The sequence below is a fragment of the Acomys minous genome (assembly GCF_964271855.1).
Source record: "Acomys minous genome assembly, chromosome: 1".
NCBI classification, from domain to species: Eukaryota; Metazoa; Chordata; class Mammalia; order Rodentia; family Muridae; genus Acomys; species Acomys minous.
The window spans coordinates 85,564,094-85,577,458 of NC_140483.1; positions in this window are offsets into that span (position 1 = coordinate 85,564,094).

The following is a 13,365-nucleotide window of genomic DNA, read 5'->3' on the forward strand; positions in this document are numbered from 1 at the left end:
ACAAAAACCCAGAATAGCTAAATCAATCTTATACAATAAAAGGTGCTCCAGAGGAATCTCCATACCTGTACTCAAACTGTACTGTAAAGCAATAGTAACTAAAACAGTATGGTACTGGCAAAGTAACAGGCTGGTTGATCAGTGGAATCAAATCAAAGACCCAGATATGAATCCGCACACATATGGTCACTTGATTTTTGACAAAGAAGCCAAATCCATTCAATGGAAAAAGGATAGCATCTTCAACAAATGGTGCTGTCTAACTGGATGTCTATGTGTAAAAAAAAAAATGCAACTGGACTCATATTTGTCACCTTGCACAAAACTCAAATCCAAGTGGATCAAAGACCTCAACATAAAACCAGAAACACTGAGTCAGTTAGGAGAAAAAGTGGGGAAAAGCCTGGAACATATTGGCACAGGAGACAAGTTCCTGAACAGAACACCACCAGACCATTCCTTAATGTCAACAATTAATAAATGGGACCTCATGAGGCTGAGAAGCTTCTGTAAGGCAGGAGACACTGTCAAGAAAACAAAGCGACAGCCTACAGACTGGGAAAAGATCTTCAGCAACCCTACATCTGAGCAAAATCTCATATCCAAAATATATAAAGAACTCAAGAAATTAAACACCACCAAACCAAATAACCCAATTGAGAAATGGGGCTCAGAACTAAACAGAGAATTCTCAACAGAGGAATATTAAGTGGCTGAGAATCCCTTAAAGAAATGCTCAACCTCCTTAGTGATCAGGGAAATGCAAATCAAAACAGCTCTGAGATTCTATCTTATACCCATCAGAATGGCTAAGCTCAATAACTCAACTGATACCACATGCTGGTGAGGATGTGAAGAGAGAGGAACACTCCTTCCTTGCTGGTGGGAATGTAAACTAGTACAGCCACTTTATTAATCTATCTGGTGCTATCTCAGAAAACTGGGAATAGGGCTTCCTTAAGACCCAGCTACTCCACTCCTTGGAATATACCCACAAGATGCCCCAGCACACAACAAGAAAATTTGCTCAACCATGTTCATAGCAGCCTTATACATAATAACCATAACATGGAAATAGCCTAAGTGTCCCTCAGTAGATGAATGGAGACAGAAACTGTGGTGCATTTACACTATGGAATATTTCTCGGCTATTAAAAACAAGGAATTCCCAAAATTTGTGGACAAATGTATTGAGCTAGAAATGATCATAATGAGTGAGTTAACCCAGAAGCAGAAAGACTCAAATGGTATATACTCACTTATATCTGCATACTAGCCCAAGGGGCATGTCCCATGATAGCCTTCATTTACCAGGAGACTGGGACAGAGGGGAGGACATCCGATTGGGACTCTAGATGAGAGAAGCACTGGAGAATAGCAAAATAGAAGGATCCAGAGGGTCCTAGAAACCTACAAGTAGAACTATATGATAGGCAGATTTGTGCTCAGGGGTCCCACTCAAACTAAAACACAAGCAAAGGACAATACAGGCGGTAAACTTTAAACCCCTACCCAGATCTAGCTAATGGTCAGAACAGTCTCCACAGTTGAGTGGAGAGTGGGGTATGACTTTTACACAAACTCTGGTGCCTCACATTTGACCATGTCCCCTGGAGGGGCAGACCTGGTGGCACTCAGAGGAAGGACAGCAGTTTACCAAGAAGAGACTTGATACCCTATGAGCATATACAGGGGGAGGATGTCACCCTCAGGAATAGTCATAGGGGAGGGGAATAAGGGGAAAATGGGTGGGAGGGAAAAATGTGAGGATACAAGGGGTGAGATAACCATTGAGATGTAACAAGAATAAATAATTTTTTTTAAATCGACACTTCTATAGACACCTGAGTTTTGATAAAGGAGGCTGATATACATAATGGAAAAAAGAAAATATCTTCTACAAATAGAGCTAGTCAACTGGCTTTCTATATGTTGAAGAACGCAAATATATCCCTATTCATCACCTTGCACACAATTCAAGCCCAGGTGGATCAAAGACCTCAACATAAAGCTAGACACATTAAACCTTATATAAGCAAGAGGAACACTCCTCCATTGCTGGTAGGAGTGCAAACTTGTACAGGCACTATGGAAATAAATATGCTATTCCTCAGAAATTTGGAATTGATCTACCCAAGAACTAGCTGTATAATAAAGGAAATAAATATAATGGTTTTGAAAGACCATGTTTGTGCATTTACCCAAAAGAATCTCTATCCTATCATATGGACACTTGTTCAACTATGCTAAAAGCAGTTTTATTCATAATAGCTAAAACAACCTACATGTCCTTCAATAAAAATACAGAGTCTAAAAAACATGATACATTAAAATGATGGCATATTACTCAACTGTTCTTTTTATCTTCTTAAAAATGGTATCAAGAAATTTGCAAACAAATGCATGGAAAAAGAAAATAAAGCGTCTGAGTGAGGTAACAGAGCCAGGGAAACAAACATAGTATTTACTAACTTATCAGTGTACATTAACCAATGTAAAGGACAATTAACCTACAGTCCACTGACTCAGAGAGGCTAACTACCAAGAAAGGCTTTCTTGGTGCCACATATCTCTTCCTGGTAAGGGAAAATTGAACAGAGATTTGGGTGGATAGTGTGGGGATGGCAAGTATAGTCTGCAGGATCAAGTTGGGCTTGGTGCTACTGACAATGGGAGAGGACATAGGAAATGATGACTAGAATACAGGGCCTTTAAGGGGCAATGTGAATGCCTGGTGTAGTGAAAGTCCCAGGAATCTAAGAGCGTGACTCTAGTGAAGACTCATAGTAATGGAGGACACAAAGGCCAAACAAGCCATCCTCTGTAGCCAGGAAAGGATTCTAGTGGTATGTTTTGAATACTCTCCTAGCCACAAAATCTGTAATTTGTCCTACTTGAAAGATGTGCTGGGCAATGCTGGTGCCAAATTTGTAGTACTGTCCTGCCACCAATCACTGGTCTAACTTGAGGTTCTCACAAGAGAGAGTCCATGCCTGATACTCTTCGGATTGCCAGTAATTGAAAAATTAGTGACTTAGAGAACTAGTGTAGAAGAAAACACAAGTGACAAAAAAAAAAAAGACAGAAAGAAAAAGAAAGAAAAGTAAGAATTATTTTTTAATTACTTTATTTTTTGTTTAGTTTATTCACTTTACATGCCTATTGTAGCCCCTTCTCTCATCTCCTCCCAGCCCCACCCTTCCTCCTCCTCACCCCCCTCCTCACTTAGTCCTTAGAAAGGAGGGGACCTCATCCCCACTTTCTGAGCACAGCCTGTCAAGTCTCATCTGGACTGCTTCCATTCTTTTCTTCTGTGGCCTGGCAAGACTGGCCCACCAGGGGGAAATGCTACTATGCTATACTCATAGATCATCAGAGAGGCTTCATCTTTCTAGGAATGGGCGCAGATGCAAAGAGTCATAGCCAAGAATTAGGCAAAGTAGGGGAACCCAGAAGAATAGCCGTTGAAAGGGACATAGGAGCCAGAGGGTTGGAGATTTACCATAAGTGCCCTCTGAATGACTTTACCCAGCAGTCAAAGCAGATGCTGAGACTCACAGCCGAACTTCCAGACATAGAACAGTGTGTCTTATGAAAAAGTTGGGGGAAAAGGACAGGAACTCCACAAGGAGACTGAAAGGGGCAACAAATCTGGGACCAGGGCGACCTATAGAGTTTGAAATACCATCCAAGGACTATGCATGGCTAGGTCCTAGAACCCCTACTCAATAGACAGTAAAGTCTCCATGGAGGTTCATTAATACGGGGATCAGAGATTGCCTCCTGCCTATTGGTTGATTGCATTACATGCATGGGTTAAGGAAAATTTCAACAAAAACACTTATAATTAAATGCTTTTTGTTGTTGTTGTTTTGAGACAGTGTCTCCCTGTATAGCCTTGGCTGTCCTTGACTTGCTTTGTAGACCAGGCTGGCCTCGAACTCACAGCAATCCACCTGCCTCTGCCTCCCGAGTGCTGGGATTAAAAGCGTGCACCACCACGCCCAGCTTAAATGCCTTTTCTTAAATTAATTATGGCTAAAACTCTTTGTAAACTTTTGTGACTCACCTATCTATTCATACATGTGCATTTTACTAGAATCTATTTCAAATTTTACCAACTTTCTACTTTTCCTTTTTGTATGTATATTTTATGATTTAACAAAGTTCATGTTTCAGTAGCTAGGAGTAGCTATGTTTAGAATCTCACAGTCATTGAAGTCAAACACATCATTATGCTAGTTTATGAAGATACAATGTGTTGAAAGAGAAAATATACTGGAAGCTTAAAAGTAAAGTCTGATTGTTCTCAGTGGACTAAGGCAATAACAACCTATGTGGGTACAAATAGAATTAAATAAATGGATGGATGAAGAAAATATCACACACTCAACAAACTCTTCATAAAGAGAGGCACTCTTTAAAGTGCTACCTACAGTTATAAATCTTGTTATTCTGTAAGTAGTATAAAGTACTGTAGTTAAAAATTTAAATGGTACAAACCATAAATATCAGTTTCTAGGTCTAGATGACGATAACAAAGCAAAGCCTCATTTGACTAGTTTTCTTGTCCAAATATATAACTGAAAAATATTTGGTTTAAAGACATGGCATGTGCCTAAAATACAAATGCTTTGGAGGTGATGTAAAGGGATTAGATTAATACCACTCCCAGCTATATAGTTAAGTGTTCACAGTTAGTCTGTGCTACATGAAAAAAATGCATCAAAGAAGAAAGAGAAAGGCTGGTGGACCTGGACCCAGAGCAGCCAGCACAAACTACTGTACCAACCAAGGACAATGCATGCAATAAACTTAGAGCCCCTATTCAGATCTAGCCAATAGATAGAACATTCTCCACAGTTGTGTGGCATACTGAGACTGACTCTGACATAAACTCTGGTGTCCATACTTGACCACTTTCCCTTGGTAGGGAGGCCTGATGGCATGCAGAGTAGGTTATTGGATGAAACCTGATAGGCTTTAATCATTGGGTGGGGGAGGAGGTTTTGTGCTGGCACAGGCCTATGAAAGAGGAATAGGGAGGGTTAAAGAGGGAGGGAGGGGGGAATGGGAAGATAGAAGTGAGGGGATAACAATCAGGATTAATCTGAATAAATTATTTTGAAGAAGAAGAAGAAGAAGGGAAGGAAAGAAGAAAAAGAGAGGAGGTGAGGAGAAAAGAGGAGGGACAGTAAAAAGATATTTATATACTTACTTTCTTAAATCCTACACATTCTACATCATATTTTTAAATCATTATGTTGAAAGGGTGCATTTAATCACCTTTACTTCAAATAAAGATGGTCATATCAATGAGTTCTTCCATTTTTAGCGTTCCAGTTACCTAACTGCATAGCATACTCAATGGTTAAGAAAACTTATTTTCTTATGAAGGATTGCTTTTCAGTTCCCAACAACACATTGTGTGGCTTTATAATGCCCGTAATTACAGCTTTGGGGCATCAAATGGCTTTGGCCTTTGTAGGTATTCACTTTCATATGTACAAATCTATATTCAGACATATGCACACAAACATATACATAGTCTTTTAAAAATCTAAAAGTTTGTAAAATGAAAAACTGAGACAGTTTACTTCCTGAACAATCACACAACACTCTCTATAACAGAGCATCATCTTCAACTGTCTGGCCCAATATATCAAACAGACATTATTTACAAGGCAGGAACTATTGAGGACTTGCTTACCCTGTCTTGCCAGAGTTTGGTCGTCGACACTACCTGCATCTAAACTTGCTGATTTTTCAGCAGAATTCTGTCTGTGGCAGAATCGAGGACATTTTGCACAATTGCTTGTTTGCTACTTTTGAACCCATCTCCATAAGGAGATTCTTTGATACACACCTCTTTCTTTGAGGCAGGCTGGCTGTTGCCAGGAGTTAACTTGTCTTTTTGTCAAAGAAATTTAGAATAATGAAAACATCTTTAAATTCCATATTCTGTAGGTCTCTGAGGTTTTTGAAGACCATATTTAACTGTTTTATGTCATATCTTAGGTATTTAAGTTTTATCCCTTCTCAAGTCTCTGATGGGTTTGAAGAGCAGGTATTTTAGTCTTTCAATTAAGGTTAGTATGTTAGGGGTTAAGAGATTTTTAGATCAACATAGATGTCTTACATTAATAGAGATGAGTTATGATAGATAATAATCTCCATTCATAAATTTAGACCCAACAAGTTGGGAAAGATGTTTACTTCAAGTTTGCCAAATACAAATAGCCAAATCACTATGAATATAACATTTATATAATTCCTAATTGTCTTGTGGTTCTTCCTGCTGTATGTAGTTTATTTTACTCATGTGTAATAATATAAATATATATGTTAAAAAATGACCATAATAAAACATAAAAAATTTAAAATCTGAAAAAGAAAGGATTCAAGTTAATAATTTAAAAACACAGTTTCCAATTGTCTAGAGGGGTTTCCTTTGAGAGTATGCTTATGAAGCATACAAAATACCTTTGATTTTTAAAATAATCATCTCATTATTTTATATTATGCATAGTTTTATTAGCCACAGAAAGTGTACCTAAATATAAGCATCTACAGAGGACGGAAGATATCAGATCCTGTCAAGGTAGAATTAATAGTGGTTGTAAACTGCTTGGTTATGTATGCTGAAAGCTGAACCTGGTATTTGGCATACATATGATGCCTTGTAACTACTCAGCAATCTTTCCAGCCCCAAGGTCCTGTTTTTGATTATCCTTTAAAAAGTAAATAAAAATAGACTCATCAGAAATACTAGAATAACTAAAACCATAACATTTCAGATTTCTTCCAAATAGCTTAAAAATATGGAATTTAAAGTACACAGAAAAATCAGACAGGAGCAGCAAGAAATGGATAACTGCATGCAACCATATTGGAAGGCCAATAAACTCCAACACATATAAACTAAAAATTTGTGCAAGAAAAAACAATTAAGCACCAACTGTGTGTAAAAACATAATGACATATCTGGCATAATGCATGTCAAATGAGTAGAAACAATATTTCTAGACTGCAACAGGACAATTAATGAGGGAGGCAGAGAAGTTGGCAAGTAATGCATTATAATTATCAATCAATAGGTGTAATGAATGCATTGATCAAAGTCTAAATATCTCCTGAGTTAAGTAAAAGGCATAATAGAGCCCTAATTACTAGTGTTGGTGGAATCCCAGGACAATTGCCTCAAGGTCAATCAAATTGTTAAAATGGAGAAACATTGGGAAAATATGCCAATTACAGACATTTGTGCAGTTAAGATAAAGGTTTCAGAGAGAGAGAGCAGAGTCATTTACAAATCAAAATTTTCTGTGCTTGATAGATATTTGTTTTAAGATTTTTCAGTGTTTTAAAGTTGGGATTAAAATGTAACCACTATGCGAACTATACATCCTTTGTTAAAGAAAATAAACATAATAGAACTTTTGTTTCTTATGCTTAAATTGGAGGTTAATTCATTTTAAGTCAGTTTCACATATACATACATACACATATACACACATGCATGCATACATGCATACATATATGGTGTATAATTAAATGATATATTCTAATTACCTATTGAAACCACAAAATAATTGAATCATACCAGGAGAGAATATTTTAAATATTAAAAAACTATATTTATCAACAACACAACATGGAAACATTATATTTTAAATTGCTGCTATCCTTGTTCTAAAAATTAGGTTTATGTACACTGTTTTGTGTGTCATATTATTGATCACTTTAGATTTGGTTTCTGTTTTAAAAAACACAAATCAATTTATCCAGATAGCCTAATATGTTCTTGCTGACAGGTCATTTTTCTTCACATCAATTAAAGGAAAGAGCAGTGTTATTTACTGAATCCTTAAAATGTGCGATGAAGGATTTCATACATTAAGGCATGTTTATTGCCTTTAAATATATAATGCCATTTCATTTATCCAAGAATGTCTTTGTTACCTTTCCCTCACCTAAACACAACAATTATGGGATATACTTTTTGGCATCAAAAATCTGTTCATAAAGTAATTGCAGAGAATCAATGTAGAAAAACTGAAGGATAAAGAGGAGAAACCTGACAATTTGCACCAATATTGCACAAATAATGATGAAAGCATTTGTATTCTAATAAAAATACTATGTTATATAAGATAATATGACTTCAAATTATATCTTTATTAAAATATTTAGAATTTTTTCCTTTTTGATAATTTCTAAGTTGCTTTCAGTGAGTGTCCTATTAATTTTGTCGATATTTATACAGTATAAGATTATAATTGTGTATGCAAATGAGAATTTTAAAGCTGTATTAAATAAAACAACAGTTCCATGTAATGTTGACCATAACCTACTTTCATAGCTCACCATATCAACTGCCCTTATCTCTTCGCTTCAAGATTCAAAGGAATCTTTCCAGTCCATTGTGCTTACACATCTCTCCAGAACAAGTTTCCATTGAATGTTTCATCCACAACCAGGTGTTTGTTTATATTTATATCTTTTCCTATATGACAAAAGGAAGAAAGGGAAGTAATGTGATATAGAGAAAAAGAATCTGAAGGAATATGAAAAGAAGGAGAGAAGAAAAAAGAGGAAATAAGAAGAGGGAGTGCAAACAAAGTGATAAACAATGTACCACATTTGTTTAAGACATTTAAAAAAATCTTAAAGCGCTGATTATCAGTCCTTTAACAAAGAAGGCTAAGGAAAAGAATGCCAAAACTAGAAAGAACTGTGTTTGGAAATGAAAATAAGAGTAATTGAGTATTCTTCTGACAAATTGTTTTAGTAATCAAACATCCAGAGAATGCACTCCAAATTCTGCTTCATTTTCTTGCAGTGCCCTGTAGCAAATCGTATTAGTTGTTTGTTGTTTTTAATTTTCTGATGTTATTTGCTTTATCTTCCGAAGAAGATACTGGTTTATATAATCTCCATTCATCCACAGTAATCCTTCTAGCATATAATATAATAAACCCTGCATCTTCCTAGCCATTATACTGCTTCTCCTCTTGCTTCCCCAGTCTTTGCATAGCCAGCTCCACAGCAGCATTCCTGCTCTGAACTCCTGCTTTGGTACATTTCGTTCTCTTGCTTTCCACATTCTGTGTTTTAATTTTCTTTTCAAGGTTTTCTTCATTAGTTAATCCTTTCCTCCTAAATGCTTGCATAATCAGGGACCAGTAATCAGGATCAGCTCCACACCTAAAAATTCTCTGGATTCCAGACCATACAGTGACCATTTGCCGGAACGTTCTATGGAATGCCTTATAAGCACTTGTAACTTACAAGTCAAAATAGAACCTTTCATTTGTGATTGTTAATCTTCATTGTCAGTTTGATGAGATTTAGAACAACCTTGGAAACAAATACCTCAGCAAGCCTGTGGCAGAAATTTCCAGATTATATTAATGGTGCAGAAAGAGAAATGACAAATATTGGTGGAAAAATTCCATTGGTTGGAGTAGCAGATAGATTAAATAGAAGAAAATGGAGGAAATTTTTTTCTCTCTCTCCTTTCTGCCTCTGAAGACAACATGACAAACAACCTTAGACTCTAATTGCCATATGTTCCCTTCCATGGCAGAGTTCAATGTGACCTGTCATGCAAAATAATCTCTTATAAGATATATACACCATTTGAGTCTTTCTGCTTCTGGGTTAACTCACTCATTATGATCATTTCTAGCTCAATCCATTTATCCACAAATTTCGGGAATTCCTTGTTTTTAATAGCTGAATAGTATTCCATAGTGTATATGTACCACAGTTTCTTTATCCATTCTTCTATTGAGGGACACTTAGGTTGTTTCCATGTTCTGGTTATTATGAATAAGGCTGCTATGAACATGGTTGAGCAAATTTTCTTGTTGTGTGCTGGAGCATCTTCTGGGTATATTCCAAGGAGTAGAATAGCTGGGTCTTGAGGAAGCCCTATTCCCATTTTTCTGACATAGCACCAGATAGATTTCCAAAGTGGTTGTACTAGTTTGCATTCCCACTAGCAATGAAAAAGTGTTCCTCTCTCCCCACATCCTCGCCAGCATGTGGTGGTGTATACTCACTTATATCTGCATATTAGCCCAAGGGGCATGTCCCACGAAAGCCTTCACTTACCAGGAAACTGAGACAGAGGGGAGGATATTCTAGTGGGACTCTAGATGAGAGAAGCAGGGGAGAATGGCAAAGTAGAAGGATCCAGAGGGTCCTAGAAGCCTACAAGTAGAACATTATGATAGGCAGTTTTGGGCTCAGGGGTCCCGTTCAAACTAAGGCACCAGCCAAGGACAATACAGGCAGTAAACCTTAAACCCCTACCCAGATCTAGCAAATGGACACAACACTCTCCACAGTAGAGTGGAGAGTGGGATATTACTTTCTCACATATTCTGGTGCCTCACCTTTGACCATGTTCCCTGGACGGGGAGACCTGGTGGCACTCAGAGGAAGGACAGCAGGTTACCAAGAAGAGACTTGATACCCTATGAACAAATACAGGGGGAGGTAATCCCCCTCAGGAACAGTCATAGGGGAGGGGAATAAGGGGAAAACTGGAGGGAGGGAAGAATGGGAGGATACAAGGGATGGGATAACCATTGAGATGTAACAAGAATAAATTAATAAAGGAGAAAAAAATTTAAAAAAAAAACAACTCTGAGATTCCATCTTACACCCATCAGAATGGCTAAGATAAAAAAATTCAAGTGAAACCACATGCTGGCAAAGATGTGGGGAGAGAGGAACACCCCTTCATTGCTGGTGGGAATGTAAACTAGTACAGCCACTTTGGAAATATATCTAGTGCTATCTCAGAAAACTGGGAATAGAGCTTCCTCAAGACCCAGCTACTCCACTCCTTGGAATATACCCAGAAGATGCCCCAGCACACAACAAGAAAATTTGTTCAACCATGTTCATAGCATCCTTATTCATAATTGCCAGATCATGGAAACAGCCTAAGTGACCCTCAGTAGAAGAATGGATAAAGAAACTGTGGTACATATACACTATGGAATGCTGCTCCGCTATTAAAAACAAGGAATTTCCAGAAATTTGTCTATAAATGGATTGAGCTAGAAATGATCATAATGAGTGAGTTAACCCAGAAGCAGAAAGACTCAAATGGTATATACTCACTTATATCTGTATCCTAGCCCTAAGGGCATGTCTCAAGAAGCCTTCACATACCAGGAAACGGGGACAGAGGGGAGGATATCATCCTATTGGGACTCTAGATGAGAGAAGCATGGGAGAATAGCAAAGTAGAGGGATCCAGAGAGTCCTAGAAACCTACACATTGAACGTTATGATAGGCAGATTTGGGCCCCGGGGTCCTGCTCAAACTAAGGCAACAGCCATGTACAATACAGGCGATAAACTTTAAATGCCTACCCAGATCTAGTCAATGGTCAGAACAGTCTCCACACTTGAGTAGACAGTGGGATATGATTTTCTCACATACTCTGGTGCCTCACATTTGACCATGTCCCCTGGAGGGGGAGACCTGGTGGCACTCAGAGGAAGGATAGCAGGTTACTTAGAAGATACTTGATACCCTATGAACGTATACAGGGGGAGGTAATCCCCCTCAGGAACAGTCATAGGGGAGGGGAATAAGGGGAAAATGGGTGGGAGGGAAGAATGGGAGGATACAAGGGATGGGATAACCATTGAGATGTAACAAGAATAAATTAATAAAAAAATATTTAAAAAAAAGAAAATCCTGGAAGTAGATGAACGGATGTATCTTTCTGAAATATCATCCACTCTGCTGAACATTTTCTGGTCATACAGTTGTTTTTAATCACCTATGCTTATCTCAGTCACCCCTTCCCAATAAGCCTCTGTCTAACCCTAGTGTATTCACTGGTTCATAAAGCAAGACTGCAGTGCAATTGTATCTCTGGCCTGTTATCAGTGTCCTATCTAGAATAAAGCCATTTGTTTATTTCTTTCCAGGAAAAGTAATACAATAGAGATGAAGGAACACTGAAGGTACAAGACATTTTAAGTGTGTTTAACATTTGAGTCAGTGTCATCATACAATCATAACATTTAGAAATGTGCACCATAATGGAATTTTCTGAAAATTCAGTTGGAGCTATATATTTCAACAATATTTTTGTAAGAAAAATGAACTTATATGTATATGAACTAACTTCAGAAGTAATATTATTTTCATTTTACATTGATTGATTAAGTATGCATAGGTTAGTGGTATATCAGTCTATTAGAAATTAATATAGATTAGACATATAAGAAAATGTAATTAGTTCCTGGATAGGGACATAAACTATATTTAAGAAGCTGCAAGTCTTATTACAAAATAGATAAAGAATAGATGAATTCTATATCACTTATCATCTTGGGGAATTTTATTAACACAACAACAGATTTTTGGTGTGAAAGTTCATTAGCAGTTTTGGGAAAATGTTTCCTTGATTAGTCTTGTTAATTTATTCATATTACAACTCAATTATTATCCCAAAACTTGTATATTCCCATTCCTCTCTCCCTCCCACTCTCACCTTATTACCCTCTCCAACATCTATGACTGAGTGGAAGCTCCTCACCCTCTATATAGTCATAGGCTATCAAGTCTCATGTTGTTATCCGGGTTATTCTTTCTTTGAGTGCCTTCAGGCCTCCCCACCCTGAGGAGATGGTCAAATACGGGGCACCAGAGTTCATGGCAGAGTGAGTCCCCACTCCCTACGTAATTGTGGAGAATGTCCTGTTTTTTGTGGCTAGATCAGAGCAGGAGTTTGATGTTTACTACATGTGTTATCATTGGTTGTGCAATAGTTTGAGCTGAACTGCCTGGGCCCTGATCCACTCATCATGATGTTCTTCTTGTTGGTTTCTAGGACCATCTGAGTTCTTCAATTTCCCAATGTCCTATATTTGTCTTACCTAGAGTTCCAGTGAGACGTCCTCACATCTATCCCAATCACGTGGTATATGAAGATATTAATGGGACATGCCATTTGGGCTAGTGCCCGATTATTTTTTCTTTTTTTCTCTTTATTAATTTGTGCCTAATTATAAGTGAGTATATACCATGTGAGTCTTTCTTCTTCTGGGTTAACTCACTCAGTATGACCATTTGTAGTTCCATCTATCCTTTTGTCTACAAATTTTGGGATTACCTTTTTTTTAATAGCTGAGTAGTATTCCATAGTGTAAATATAACACAGTTTCTTTATCCATTCTTCAAATGAGGGACATTTAAGTGGTTTCCAGGTACTGACTATTATAAATAAGGTTGCTAAGAACATGGTTGAGCATATGTCCTTGTTGTGTACTGGAGCATTTTCTGGGTATATTCTAAGGAGTGGAGTAGCTGCATTTTGAGGAAGTCCA